The sequence below is a fragment of the Triticum urartu genome, chromosome 5, assembly GCF_003073215.2.
Source record: "Triticum urartu cultivar G1812 chromosome 5, Tu2.1, whole genome shotgun sequence".
Lineage (NCBI taxonomy): Eukaryota > Viridiplantae > Streptophyta > Magnoliopsida > Poales > Poaceae > Triticum > Triticum urartu.
In genome coordinates, this window is record NC_053026.1 from 174,451,376 (window position 1) to 174,467,923 (window position 16,548).

Sequence of the window (16,548 nt, forward strand, 5' to 3'; positions counted from 1 at the left end):
ACAACCTAAACTGATATCTTCCAAGCGATCTAGATGACAGTAATTGAATCCATCGCCAACATTAACTGGTGGCCGCTTAACCTGCGACCAAGGGAATCACAAGGTAAAAAAATCAAACTGCTGGAGATCAATTTATAGATTCAGAAGTAAGCAAACCAGTAACACGTACTCTTTCTTTTTAGAGAGAGAGGAGTAAAACAATTTTTTGATAAGCTAACTGAGCTAAGCAATATTAACTGAATTCCATCTCCAATTCAGCTGTTGCTTGCTCATGCAACCGAGAACACAGGATAAACATTGTGATTACTGCAGATAAACTACAGACAAAGATTCTTTTGGAATTTTAGTCGACTCTGACTCATGTTTGCTATGATTCTTTTGGAAATTTTCCAAGAATCCGGTGGGCTACACATCTGATGTATGTGTAAGAAAGAATCTTCAGCGCAAAGCCGATGCAGTGTGTGACATGTTGAGTGCAAAAACGACTAGAGCACAAAGCTGACGTGGTATGTCAAAGCACCGTGCCGTGTACGAGTCACGGGTAGCATGTCGTGGGTGCCAACGTTTTTTCCACCGTCGTTTCGTCCCACCATCGTTGTTTGATTAATCTGCAACCAAGGAGCAAAGAGCAAAAACTCTGAAGACTGCAGACGAACTGCATATAGACACAGGATAAGTAAAAGAGTAACAGTAAATGAGCAGCTGAACCAATGGATCCATCAGAGTTAAAAAGAACTGAAGAGAACCCGATGCCTGAGTGTAAGAATAGGGAAACCACACGTTGTGGTGCCTTGTATTGATCAATATATATAAATTACAAGGCGGAGTTCGTATCGTACAATATACGGACACCTATACAAGGACTACACATATACAACCGTATAACTATACAAAACCAATACGGTTATATATTCTAACACCGTCCCTCAGTCGTAAACGGGCGTCGGCAAATGTTAAGACTGTCCCGAAAATCCAAAAAGAAAGGAGATGGCAATCCTTTGGTGAAAATGTCCGCAAATTGAGAAGAACTCGGAACGTGAAGAACCCGGACCTCGCCTGTGGTGACCCGGTCTCACACAAAGTGTAAATCGATCTCCACATGCTTGGTGCGCTGATGATGAACGGGATTCTGTGTCATGTAAACAGAGCTCACATTGTCACAAAACACCACAGTGGCACCAGTCACCAGTCGATGAAGCTCCTGAAGAAGCTGCCGTAACCAACATGTTTCAGCCACAACATTTGCAACTGCCATGTATTCGGCCTCGGCACTGGAGCGAGAGACCGTGTGCTGCCGCTTAGCAGACCACGACACCAAGTTAGTGCCAAGAAAGACACAATAGCCTGAGGTAGACCGGCGAGTGTCAGGGCAACCTGCCCAATCAGCGTCAGAATAGGCCAGCAATTTGTTGGAGCTGCGTCGAAACAAAGTGAGGCCATGGCCGGTGGTGCCGCGGATATAGCGAAGCAGACGCTTCACAAGGAGCAAATGATTAGCCCGAGGATCATGCATAAGAAGACAAATCTGCTGCACAGCATAAGAGATGTCCGGCCGAGTGAACGTGAGGTATTGAAGACCACCTGCAATACTACGATACTCGGTGGGATCTGCAACTGGATCACTGGACTTGGCTGAAAGTTTGGAGGTACTATCAACGGGAGTGGAGATGGATTTGCACTGCAACATGCCAGCTCTGTCAAGAAGATCCAATGCATACTTTGTAACACCCCGGTGTAATGATGCTACAGTAACCCTTGGGGTTAAGTTAATCTTTTTGCTAAACAGGTGTCTGATCATTATTGTCTCATGTTCTTTCGAATTCCAGTTGAATTCAAATTCAAATTCTGTGTGAAATTCAAAATGCTCAGACATGAAAACAAAAATGTTCATCATGTGGCAATAATTCTTTTGACAATATTGGTGGTGCTCCAACTTTTTTTGCAAATTGTTAAACTGGCCTAAAATAGCTATAACATAAAGTTGTTAAAAGAAAAGCAAAAGTTAAAACAAAAGCAAGAAAAAAAATAAAGGGCCAGAGCCCCTGGCCTCCCATTGGGCCTCGGCCCACTTCAGCCAGTCCGGCCCACCTCTCCCTCCTTATCCCCACCCCGACCAGAACCCTAGCCCCCACGACCCCACACTCCTCCTCGTTTCCCACTCCCCCTCCCTCACCCCAATCCCGTCTGGATCTGGATCGGGCCAGTGGCCCGACCCGCCGTACGCCGTCGCCTCGTCCCCGATCACCGTCGCCCCTCGCCACCACCTCGATCCCGCGCCCTGTCCTCGCGCGCGGCGCCACCTGACCCGAAGCCGTCCGTCGCCCCGACCCGTTCGCCCCCCGCCGCTGTGCGCCGTCACCGAATCGCCGGCGCCACCTCGCCCCAACGTCGCCGTCCTCCTCGCGGCCCCGTCCCCTCTCCCTCGTGGCCAGACGCCTGCTCGACGCCGTCGAGGTCGCCGCTGCCTCGCGCCATCGTCGGGCCCCGCCGGAACGCCTCGTCGACTACACCGCTCCCCGCCGTCGCGTTCCCCTGCATCGGGCCTCCCCTACAACGCGGGTGAGGAACCCCACCGGCCTCCTCCTCCCTCTGCGGTGGTGCTCACCACGCTCCGGCCGCAGCCCCGCTCGCGCGCCGCGCTCCCGCTTCTGTCCCGCGCCGGCGTCCGCCCTGTAGCCCCTGCTCGCCTCACCTACGCGCCTGGACGCTCACGCGAGTCCGCGCCCGCTCGCACCTCGCCTCGTGCTGACGGCCATCCTCGCTAGCCCCTGGCCGCCAGCCAGCGACTCCAGCCTCTGCCGCGCCCCTGGGCGTGTGCCCAAGCGGGCTGACGCCCAAGCGCCTGTTGGGGAACGTAGCAGAAATTCAAAATTTTCCTACGTGTCACCAAGATCTATCTATGGAGAGACCAGCAACGAGGGGAAGGAGAGTGCATCTACATACCCTTGTAGATCGCTAAGTGGAAGCGTTCAAGAGAACGGGGTTGATGGAGTCGTACTCGTCGTGATCCAAATCACCGAAGATCCTAGTGCCGAACGGACGGCACCTCCGCGTTCAACACACGTACAGCCCGGTGACGTCTCCCATGCCTTGATTCAGGAAGGAGAGAGGGAGAGGTTGAGGAAGACTCCATCCAGCAGCAGCACAACGGCATGGTGGTGGTGGAGGAGCGTGGCAATCCTGCAGGGCTTCGCCAAGCACCACAGGAGATATGAGGAGAAAGAGAGGGAGGGCTGCACCAACAGGGAGAGATCAAATCATGTGTTGGGCAGCCCCTAGGCCTCACTATTTATAGGAGGAGGGGAGGAGGGTGCGCCCCCTCTAGGGTTCCCACCCCTAGGGGGGGCGGCAGCCCTAGATGGGAAAAGGGGGGGGGCGCCCAAGAGGGGAGGAGAGGGAGGCGCAGGGAGAATGGGCCTTAGGGCCCATCTGCCCTTAGGGTTTGCCCCCCCTTCTTCCCTTAGGCGCCTTGGGCCTTGTGGGAGGCGCACCAGCCCACTCAGGGGCTGGTCCCTTACCACTCTTGGCCCATGCAAGCCTCCGGGGCTGGTGGCCCCACTTGATGGACCCCCGGGACCCTCTCGGTGGTCCCGGTACGTTACCGATAAAACCCGAAACCTTTCCGGTGACCAAAACATGACTTCCCATATATAAATCTTTACCTCCGGACCATTCCGGAACTCCTCGTGACGTCCGGGATCTCATCCGGGACTCCGAACAACATTCGGTAACCACATACAAACTTCCTTTATAACCCTAGCGTCATCGAACCTTAAGTGTGTAGACCCTACGGGTTCGGGAGACATGCAGACATGACCGAGATGTTCTTCGGTCAATAACCAACAGCGGGATCTGGATACCCATGTTGGCTCCCACATGTTCCACGATGATCTCATCGGATGAACCACGATGTCGAGGATTCGATCAATCCCGTATACAATTCCCTTTGTCTAGCGGTACGATACTTGCCCGAGATTCGATCATCGGTATCCCGATACCTTGTTCAATCTCGTTACCGGCAAGTCTCTTTACTCGTTCCGTAACACATCATCTCGTGATCAACTCCTTGATCACATTGTGCACATTATGATGATGTCCTACCGAGTGGGCCTAGAGATACCTCTCCGTCACACAAAGTGACAAATCCCAGTCTCGATTCGTGCCAACCCAACAGACACTTTCGGAGATACCCGTAGTGTACCTTTATAGCCACCCAGTTACGTTGTGACGTTTGGCACACCCAAAGCACTCCTACGGTATCCGGGAGTTGCACAATCTCATGGTCTAAGGAAATGACACTTGACATTAGAAAAGCTTTAGCATACGAACTACACGATCTTTGTGCTAGGCTTAGGATTGGGTCTTGTCCATCACATCATTCTCCTAATGATGTGATCCCGTTATCAACGACATCCAATGTCCATGGTTAGGAAACCGTAACCATCTATTGATCAACGAGCTAGTTAACTAGAGGCTCACTAGGGACATGGTGTTGTCTATGTATCCACACATGTATCTGAGTTTCCTATCAATACAATTCTAGCATGGATAATAAACGATTATCATGAACAAGGAAATATAATAATAATCAATTTATTATTGGCTCTAGGGCATATTTCCAACAGCGTCCGCACCCAACGCCCAGCACCCGCTATGCCCCCCTGGGCAGATGACAGATGGGGCCCACGCCCCTGTCTTGTTAAAAAAAATGAAAGAAAATGTAATCTAAAAATAAAAATAAGTAAGTAATTAATTAATTAACTAATTAATTAATTAATTGGGTAATTAATTAACTTTATTAACTCTGTTTAGTACCTATTTAACTTGATTAGTTAATTAAAACTGTTAATTAGTTGTTAGACTATGACAGAACGGCCCCACACGTCAGGGTTGACTTTGGTCAACTCTGTTGACTGCTGACGTCATGATGACGTCATGCTGATGCAGTAACCCCCATTTTAGTTTTAATAATAATTTCAGAATATTGTTTAAACTTTAGAAAATCTTATTAAATAAACCGTAGCTCGGATCGAAAAACCTTATACATGAAAGTTGCTCAGAACGACGAGACGAACCCGAATACGCTACCCACATACATGTCAGATGCCTCTAACTATCTGAACATGGAACATTCCACCTCCGGTCATCTGTCTGACACAGGTCCGGAACCGGGAAAACATTCTCGGTTGTTTCCCCCCTTCACCTATATCGTGCAGCCATACGTTAAGTCACACCCGACACAACATATTGCCATGTTATGCTTTGTGATGCTATGTTATGCTTTGTGATGCTATGTTTGCTCCTATTCTGATGCATAGCCTGCTTTTGTATCTGCTGCTGTACCTTATCTGCCTATCCTAAACTGCTTAGTATAGGTTGGTTAGTGATCCATCAGAGACCCCCACTTGTCCCTGTTGCCCCTGCTTCATCATCGATGACTCGATCTACGTGATCGAAGACCAGGCCCCGACACCGCACATCACTTTCCCCTTTTGTTGCTCGACTCTGTAGAGTTACAATCAAGTGCCGAGGGTGGAACCTATACATCACTCCTGATGAGATCTCTGTAGTGTAGCTATTCGGCCGTGGTCATCGAGGGTGATTTCCTCCTTAACCACTTCCGATATGGCTCTGTCGTGCAACCCCTCAAGTGTGAACTTCGAGGGTGGTTCCTCTTACGTTCACCTTGATGATTACATCGAGTGGAATCCGTCAAGGGTGATTCCTCAGGTTTTCCCCTTGGTATTAGACACACAGTTACTATGGTTACTATGACTTTGCACTGGACCCTATTACTAAAGACGGTTTGGCCCTGAGGGGTACCCGCGCGAGCTTAATTGCGAGTGATGTGGAGTCGGGCGGACCTGGAAGGTGCCCGCGAGATAATTACGAGGCGTGGCTGGGCATTCCTCGCCCTTGTCGCAAGTCCTCGAGACGGGGCAACGGGGTCACATCTTTCGTGAGTCTCTTCTTGTTACCGCGCATTCCTAATCCACTACGATTTGGATATTTGATCCGAGGGGCCTCTGGCCTGATAGCACTAACCATCACGTGGGCATAGTATGGGCGTTCTGCGTTGTATACATCAGCCGAAGCTTACTAGACATCAGCGACTGAGCGGTGCGCGCCGGGTTGGACTGCGTAAGCGCCTGCCTTGTTGAAGGAGGTAGCTAGGTCTGCTCACCGGCCGCGTACGCAACGTGCAGGAGTTCCTGGGGAGATGGCCCATGACCCCTGGGGGCATAGGTTTAGTCCGGCGTGTTGGCCTCTCTATTAAGTCTAGATCGGGTTGCGGCGTATTGTTTGGCCGAGGCCGGGCATGACCCAGGAAAGTGTGTCCAGCCGGAGTTAATCGAGCGTGGTGGGTAAGTTGGTGCACCCCTGCAGGGAAGAAAACATCTATCGATAGCCTGTCCTACAGTAACGGACACTTGGAGTTGTATCCCGATCGATACAACTAGAACTGGATACTTGTGATGAGAACTAGATGGTGATGAGAATTGGATTGTGATGATAACTGGATAGTATGGCTCTGGGATGCCTTTCTCGCAGGGAGTCGAGAAAGGATCTCCGGCCGAGGTTGATAACACTTCTACTACTTCACTTTATGCTACTCTACTCCCTCCGGTTGCTGCAAGATGGTGGTTTCCAGAAGATGCTAATCTTCGATAGGACTAGGCCTTCTCTCTATTCTGGCATTTCTGCAGCCCAGTCCACATATACAGCCTTCCTTTGATAATGTTGCATATGTAGTGTAGATCCTTGCTTGCGAGTACTTTGGATGGGTACTCACGGTTGCTTTGCTCCCCCTTTTCCCCCTTTTCTTCTTCTTTCCGGTTGATGCAACCAGATGTCGGAGCCCAGGAGCCAGATGCCATCCGTTGATGCCTACTACTACGTGGAGTCCGCTGACGACCAGGAGTAGTTAGGAGGCTCCCAGGCAGGAGGCCTTGCCTTTTCGATCGTAGATGCTTTTGTGCTAGCCTTCTTAAGGCAAACTTGTCTAACTCATGTCTGTACTCAGATATTGTTGCTTCCGCTGACTCTTGTGTATTCGAGCTTGTGTATTCGAGGCCTCAAGGCCCATAACTTGTAATATAAAGCTTGTATTATTTTTTATTTGTGTCTAGAGTTGTGTTGTGATATCTTTCCGTGAGTCCTTGATCTTGATCATACACATTTGCGTGCATGATTAGTGTATGATTGAATCGAGGGCGTCACAAGTTGGTATCAGAGCCGACTGCCTGTAGGTAGCCCCCTTTCCAACTCCTTGGCCGAAGTTGAGTCTAGTCACTGAAAAACTTTTACTAACATTGGCTGTGTGTCTTACGGGCCCACGTCACCATTGGGTGGTATTAGGATCTTTTACTCCTCGTCTATACTCTGGGACTCTGATCTCTCTTCCATTCGGGTTAAACGAATTTACTAACTTTCACATTAGGATCCCGTGACCACATTCACCCCGAAGTTGGATAAAGCCATAGTTATTCCTTAGAATAGCATTTTGAGTAGTACACACCCTGTCGTGTTGACTACTAAGTGGTATCCATCATACCTCTTTCATTATGCTTGTTTCATCATGAATGATCCTTGTCTTTGCAAATTGCTCAATGCTGAACTACCCCCTGTTACATGTTAGCAGGATGGTTAGACCCGCTGGTCATGGCCGTGGTGCCAACGATCCACCACCGCCTGAATTCTTTGCTGGAATGATGCAACAGTTTGAGTTGAATCGCCAGTTCATGGAAGGAATGATGGCTCAGTTTCCTCATCCGAACATGAATCAATAGCCAACCCCAGTAACTCTGCAGGACTTCATGCGCCTCAACCCAACTATCTACCGCAGCTCAACTCAACCCCTTGATGCTGATGACTGGCTCCGCGACATCACGTATGAAATGGAGTCTGCTAGTGTGGCCCCTGCCAGCTATGTCACCTTTGCATCTTTCTTTCTAAAGGGTCCCGCTGCTCTATGGTGGGACAGCCACAGGCGTACCCTACCTGCTGGAACGGTCATCACTTGGCCGGATTTCCAAGCTAACTTTCCGTGCCCGGTTCCTTCCTCAGGGAATCGTGGACAAGAAGAAGCGAGAGTTCCGCAACCTCACCCAACGCAACAAGTCTGTAGATGCTTATCAGCGGGAATTCTTGGACTTGTCACGTTATGCTGAAGAAGACATTGCAACTGATGCTCGTAAGCAAGAGAAGTTTCGTGAAGGACTTCACCCTGATATCAAGCTAGCACTGCTCGTTCATGACTTTGGCGACTTTGCCACCTTGGTGAACAAGGCTATTCAGGTTGAGACTGGTCTTCAGGGACACCAGGGGTCCCTCAGGCGCAGCCGTGATGCTGGCTCATCTTCGGGCCCGTTAGCGCAGAAGCGTCGGATATGGATCCCCCACAGCATGTATCGTCCAACTGCACCTGCACCAAGACAGTCCTATGCTGCACCTCGTCTTCCCCCTCCACCGCAGAGGCAGCCCCTTCGGGCTGTACCACCGCAAGCTTCTGCTCCCAACCCCAATGATGGTCTATGCTTCAAGTGTGGCCTCCCAGGTCACCGTTCCAGGAAATGCCCTCAGAATCAGAATCAGCTGGCTCTGCCTTCAACTGGTCGTAACAATCAGCCCCATAACAACAATGCCAGACCTTATGGTCGTGGTCAGGCTAATCATGTTGATCTGAATGAAGCTCAAGACCAGCCTGCCACTGTGATGGGTAATCTTCTCGTTAATTCAGTACCGGCTTCTGTTTTATTCGATTCAGGAGCATCGCATTCATTCATGTCAGAAAATTTTGCTTACGGACATGACATTCGATGCGAGCCCATGAACACTCCGATAGTGGTACGCACCCCTGCGGGCCGATGTCAAACTACCATGATTGGTCGCGACGTTCCTGTTGAAATTGAAGGGTTGGAATTCCTTGTTTCTCCCATTATTCTGGAGTCTTCCAATATTGACCTCATTCTGGGAATGGAATGGTTGAAAGCGCATACTGCCTCTATCGTTTGCGCTACCAAGGTCGTTCACCTCCTACATCCTTCAGATGAGATTGTAACCTACCATGCTCGGCTTGTTCAAAACGATGAAGCACGACTTTATGCTTTGAATGCATTGAACGTAGCACCTCTTGAGGGAATTGAAAAGATTCAAATCGTTCGCGACTTCCAAGATGTATTTCCAGAAGAACTTCCAGGAATACCCCCTGCCCGGGCTGTCGAGTTCGTCATTGACTTGAAACCAGGCACCGTTCCTATTGCCAAACGACCCTACAAGATTCCACCTCATGAACTCCTTGAACTTAAGGAGGAAATCGACAAATCTCTTCGCAAGGGTTTCATTCGTCCAAGTTCCTCTGCTTGGGGAGCACCTTCTCTCTTTGTTAAGAAGAAGTACGGAACGAACCGTTTGGTCCAAGACTACCGTCCTATCAACCAAGCTACAATCCAGAACAAATATCCCCTTCCTCGGATCAATGATCTGTATGATCAACTGGCTGGTTCATCGATATTCTCTAAACTCGACTTGAGGTTGGGTTACCATCAGATCCGTGTTCGTGAGGAGGATATTCCAAAGACCGCATTCATCACTCGTTATGGTTCTTATGAGTACACCGTCATGTCTTTTGGATTGACCAATGCTCCAGCCACATTCTCCCGTCTGATGAACTACATATTCATGGATTACCTTGACAAGTTCGTCGTAGTCTATCTGGATGATATCCTGGTATATTCGAAGAACAAAGAAGGACATGCTGAACATCTTCGACTTGTTCTAGAGAAGCTTCGAGAGCATCAACTTTATGCCAAGTATTCCAAGTGCGAATTCTGGTTACCCGAAGTCACCTACCTTGGTCATGTCATCTCCAAGGATGGTATTGCCGTCAACCCAGAGCACGTTCAGGCTATTCTTGATTGGACCCCTCCGAAGACTGTCAAGCAAGTCAGAAGCTTTCTCGGCCTAGCCAGCTACTGTCGCCGCTTTGTCGAGAACTTCTCCAAGATCGGCAAGCCACTAACCAATCTGCTACACAAAGGCGTTAAGTTTGATTGGACAGACAAATGTCAGGAAAGTTTCCAGGCACTCAAGGACAAGCTGACTTCTGCCCCAGTGCTTGCTCCCCCTGATTCTCGCAAGGACTTTGTCATCTATTTCGACGCTTCACGTCAAGGATTAGGTTGTGTCCTAATGCAAGAGCGCAGAGTGATTGCTTATGCCTCCCGTCAAGTATGTCCTCACGAAGAGAACTACCCAGTTCATGACCTTGAGCTTGCGGCGGTTATCTTTGCACTAAAGCTATGGCGACAATACCTTCTCGGTAATCGTTGCGAGATCTTCACCGATCATCAGAGTCTGCAGTACCTGTTTACTCAGCCAGATCTAAACCTCCGTCAACAGCGATGGATGGAAGCTATTGCTGACTACAACTGCGGTATATCCTACACCCCTGGCAAGGCTAATGTAATGGCCGATGCCCTGAGCCGTAAGTCTTATTGCAATAATCACCAGGTCTACAAAGCTCAACCCCGCCTTTATGAAGAGCTATGCAAGCTGAACCTTCAACTAGTTCCACAGGGTTCTCTAAATAACCTTGTCCTGGAACCAACTTTGCTGAAAGCAATTAAGTCTGCTCAAGCCAAAGATGCTCACGTTGATTTGATGAAAAAGGATCTTGCCTTAGAGAAATCCAGAGATTTCTCACTTGGTGAAGATGGAACCTTATACTTCAGAGATCGCATTGTAGTGCCCCGGTTCGAGCTTATGACAGAGAAGGTGATGAAAGAAGCACATGACACCCCTCTCTCTATTCATCCGGGAAGTACCAAGATGTATCTAGACATCCGTCAGAAGTACTGGTGGTCTAATATGAAGCAAGACATTGCTCGATATATTGAAGAATGTGACGTTTGTCATCGCGTCAAAGCAGAACATCAGAAACCGGCTGGACTTCTACAACCGCTTCCGATTCCTGAATGGAAGTGGGATAAGATCCAAATGGACTTCGTCACTGGCCTTCCCAAATCTCAGAAAGGTAACGATGCTATCTTTGTCGTCATCGACCAATTCTCGAAGGTTGCTCACTTTTGGCCAGTCAAGGAGACTATCACAACTAGTCAATTAGCAAACTTGTATATCTCTAGAATTGTGTCACTCCACGGCATTCCTAAGGAGATCAGTTTAGACCGCGGCAGTATTTTCACCTCGAAGTTCTGGGATAGTTTCCAAGAGGCAATGGGAACTCATATTACCTGGAGCACTGCTTATCATCCCCAATCCCAAGGCCAAGTCGAGCGAGTCAATCAAATTCTTGAAGACATGCTTCGAGCTTGTGTTATTTCTTTCGGCAAGAAGTGGGAAGAATCTCTCCCTTATGCGGAGTTCTCTTATAACAACAGCTATCAAGACAGCTTGAAGATGGCACCCTTCGAAGTGCTATATGGACGTAAGTGCCGAACCCCTCTGAATTGGTCAGAAATTGGGGAACGGACGCTCATTGGTCCAGACATTATTCAACAAGCTGAAGAGCAGGTTCGCATTGTCCGGGATAATCTCAAGGCGGCCCAGTCCCGTCAGAAGAGCAACTATGACCGGAAACACTGGGGTTCAACTTATCAACCTGGTGAACAAGCTTATCTGCGTGTCACTCCTTTGAGAGGCACTCATCGGTTCGGAGTCAAGGGCAAGCTAGCTCCGCGCTACATTGGTCCCTTCCGCATTCTCACCCGTCGTGGACAGGTGGCTTATCAATTGGAGTTGCCACCTCAGTTCTCTCATGTTCATGATGTCTTCCACGTGTCGCAACTTCGTCGGTGCTTCAAGGATTCGGAACGTGAAGTGGATCTGGAATTGATTGAAGTTCAAGATGATCTCACATACAAGGAGCATCAAATATGCATTCTTGAAGAAGCTGAACGTCGAACATGCCAGAAGGTTACCAAGTTCCTCAAGGTGCAATGGTCAAATCATTCTAAGGATGAAGCCACTTGGGAACGCGAGGATAACCTTCGTGATGAATACCCCCACATGTTCCCTTCTACCTCTTAATTCTCGGGACGAGAATTTCTTTTAGAGGAGGAGAGTTGTAACACCCCGGTGTAATGATGCCACAGTAACCCCTGGGGTTAAGTTAATCTTTTTGCTAAACAGGTGTCTGATCATTATTGTCTCATGTTCTTTCGAATTCTAGTTGAATTCAAATTCAAATTCTGTGTGAAATTCAAAATGCTCAGACATGAAAACAAAAATGTTCATCATGTGGCAATAATTCTTTTGACAATATTGGTGGTGGTCCAACTTTTTTTGCAAATTGTTAAACTGGCCTAAAATAGCTATAACATAAAGTTGTTAAAAGAAAAGCAAAAGTTAAAATAAAAGCAAGAAAAAAAATAAAGGGCCAGAGCCCCTGGCCTCCCATTGGGCCTCGGCCCACTTCAGCCAGGCCGGCCCACCTCTCCCTCCTTATCCCCACCCCGACCAGAACCCTAGCCCCCACGACCCCCCACTCCTCCTCGTTTCCCACTCCCCCTCCCTCCCCCCGATCCCTTCTGGATCTGGATCGGGCCAGTGGCCCGACCCGCCGTACGCCGTCGCCTCGTCCCCGATCACCGTCGCCCCTCGCCACCACCTCGATCCCGCGCCCTGTCCTCACGCGCGGCGCCACCTGACCCGAAGTCGTCCGTCGCCCCGACCCGTTCGCTCCCCGCTGCTGTGCGCCGTCACCGAATCGCCGGCACCACCTCGCCCCGACGTCGCCGTCCTCCTCGCGGCCCCGTCCCCTCTCCCTCGTGGCCAGATGCCTGCTCGATGTCGTCGAGGTCGCCGCCGCCTCACGCCATCATCGGGCCCCGCCGGAACGCCTCCTCGACTACATCGCTCCCCGTCGTTGCATTCCCCTGCATCGGGCCTCCCCTACAACGCGGGTGAGGAACCCCACCGGCCTCCTCCTCCCTCTGTGGTGGTGCTCACCATGCTCCGGCCGCAGCCCCGCTCGCGCGCCGCGCTCCCGCTTCTGTCCCGCGCCGGCCTCTGCCCTGTAGCCCCTGCTCGCCTCACCTACGCACCTGGACGCTCACGCGAGTCCGCGCCCGCTCGCACCTCGCCTCGCGCTGACGGCCATCCTCGCTAGCCCCTAGCCGCCAGCCAGCGACTCCAGCCTCTGCCGCGCCCCTGGGCGTGTGCCCAAGCGGGCTGGCGCCCAAGCGCCCGCACCCAACGCCCAGCACCCGCTATGGCCCCCTGGGCAGATGATAGATGGGGCCCATGCCCATGTCTTGTTAAAAAAACGAAAAGAAAATGTAATTTAAAAATAAAAATAAGTAATTAGTTAATTAATTAATTAAGTAACTAATTAATTAATTAGGTAACTAATTAACTTTATTAACTCTGTTTAGTACCTAATTAACTTGATTAGTTAATTAAAACTGTTAATTAGTTGTTAGACTATGACAGAACGGCCCCACACGTCAGGGTTGACTTTGGTCAACTCTGTTGAGTGCTGACGTCATGATGACGTCATGCTGATGCAGTAACCCCCATTTTAGTTTTAATAATAATTTCAGAATATTGTTTTAACTTTAGGAAATCTTATTAAATAAACCGTAGCTCGGATCGAAAAACCTTATACATGAAAGTTGCTCAGAACGACGAGACGAACCCGAATACGCTACCCACATACATGTCAGATGCCTCTAACTATCTGAACATGGAACATTCCACCTCCAGTCATCTGCTGACACAGGTCCGGAACCGGGAAAACATTCCCGGTTGTTTTCCCCCTTCACCTATATCGTGCAGCCATACGTTAAGTCACACCCGACACAACATATTGCCATGTTATGCTTTGTGATGCTATGTTTGCTTTATATTTACTGTTTCTTCCCCCTCTTCTCTCCGGTAGACCCCAAGACCGATGCTGCCCCTGTGATCGACTACGTCGACGACGACCCCTCCTTGCCAGAGCAACCAGGCAAGCCCCCTCTTTGATCATCCCGATATCGCCCATACAATTCTCTCATGCTTGCATTAGATTTTGCTATTGTTATTGTTTGCTCCTATTCTGATGCATAGCCTGCTTTTGTATCTACTGCAGTACCTTATCTGCCTATCCTAAACTGCTTAGTATAGGTTGGTTAGTGATCCATCAGAGACCCCCACTTGTCCCTGTTGCCCCTGCTTCATCATCGATGACTCGATCTACGTGATCGAAGACCAGGCCCCGACACCGCACATCACTTTCCCCTTTTGTTGCTCGACTCTGTAGAGTTACAATCGAGTGCCGAGGGTGGTACCTATACATCACTCCTGATGAGATCTCTGTAGTGTAGCTATTCGGCCATGGTCATCGAGGGTGATTTCCTCCTTAACCACTTCCGATACGGCTCTGTCGTGCAACCCCTCAAGTGTGAACTTCGAGGGTGGTTCCTCTTACGTTCACCTTGATGATTACATCGAGTGGAATCCGTCAAGGGTGATTCCTCAGGTTTTCCCCTTGGTGTTAGACACACAGTTACTATGGTTACTATGACTTTGCACTGGACCCTGTTACTAAAGACGGGTTGGCCCTGAGGGGTACCCGCGCGAGCTTAATTGCAAGTGATGTGGAGTCGGGCGGACCTGGAAGGTGCCCGCGAGATAATTACGAGGCGTGGCCGGGCATTCCTCGCCCTTGTCGCAAGTCCTCGAGACGGGGCAACGGGGTCACATCTTTCGTGAGTCTCTGCTTGTTACCGCGCGTTCCTAATCCACTACGATTTGGATATTTGATCCGAGGGGCCTCTGGCCTGATAGCACTAACCATCACGTGGGCATAGTATGGGCGTTCTGCGTTGTATACATCAGCCGAAGCTTACTAGACGTCAGCGACTGAGCGGCGCGCGCCGGGTTGGACTGCGTAAGCGCCTGCCTTGTTGAAGGAGGTAGCTAGGTCTGCTCACCGGCCGCGTACGCGACGTGCAGGAGTTCCTGGGGAGATGGCCCATGACCCCTGGGGGCATAGGTTTAGTCCGGCGTGTTGGCCTCTCTATTAAGTCTAGATCGGGTTGCGGCGTATTGTTTGGCCGAGGCCGGGCATGACCCAGGAAAGTGTGTCCGGCCGGAGTTAATCGAGCATGGTGGGTAAGTTGGTGCACCCCTGCAGGGAAGAAAACATCTATCGATAGCCTGTCCTACGGTAATGGACACTTGGAGTTGTATCCCGATCGATACAACTAGAACTGGATACTTGTGATGAGAACTGGATGGTGATGAGAATTGGATTGTGATGATAACTGGATAGTATGGCTCTGGGATGCCTTTCTCGCAGGGAGTCGAGAAAGTATCTCCGGCCGAGGTTGATAACACTTCTACTACTTCACTTTATGCTACTCTACTCCCTCCGGTTGCTGCAAGATGGTGGTTTCCAGAAGATGCTAGTCTTCGATAGGACTAGGCCTTCTCTCTATTCTGGCATTTCTGCAGCCCAGTCCACATATACAGCCTTCCTTTGATAATGTTGCATATATAGTGTAGATCCTTGCTTGCGAGTACTTTGGATGGGTACTCACGGTTGCTTTGCTCCCCCTTTTCCCCCTTTTCTTCTTCTTTCCGGTTGATGCAGCCAGATGTCGGAGCTCAGGAGCCAGATGCCATCCGTCGATGCCTACTACTACGTGGAGACCGCTGACGACCAGGAGTAGTTAGGAGGCTCCCAGGCAGGAGGCCTTGCCTTTTCGATCGTAGATGCTTTTGTGCTAGCCTTCTTAAGGCAAACTTGTCTAACTCATGTCTGTACTCAGATATTGTTGCTTCCGCTGACTCTTGTGTATTCGAGCCCTCGAGTCCGATGGCTTGTAATATAAAGCTTGTATTGTTTTTTATTTGTGTCTAGAGTTGTGTTGTGATATCTTCCCATGAGTCCTTGATCTTGATCGTACACATTTGCGTGCATGATTAGTGTACGATTGAATCGAGGGCGTCACATACTTCTCCTGTGAGAGGAACAAACTGTCCTTGCTGCGTGTGACAGAGATGCCCAGAAAATAATGAAGATCACCCATATCTGTCATACTGAATTTGGTACGAAGAGAGGCAATCAAACTGTGCAACAATGTCGAGGAAGATGCAGTCAGGATAATGTCATCCACATAGAGCAGGAGATAGGCCATGTCAGCACCACGCCGATAGACGAACAATGAGCTGTCGGACTTGGAGCCAATGAAACCAATAGATGCAATGAACGAAGCAAACCGCTGAAACCATGCTCGAGGTGCCTGTTTCAAACCATAGAGTGATTTGTTGAGATGACAAACCTTATCAGGGAAACTAGGATCAGTGAACCCAGAAGGCTGACGAGCATAAACAGTCTCGATGAGAGTGCCATTGAGGAACGCATTCTTGACGTCAAGCTGATGAATGGACGAGTCACTAGAGAGAGCAAGAGAGAGCACTGTTCAAATAGTGGCTGGCTTAACGACCGGGCTGAAAGTTTCATCAAAATCGATACCTTCCCGCTGAGTAAAAATCCACGAAGCACCCAACGAGCTTTGTAGCGATCCAAAGAACCATCAG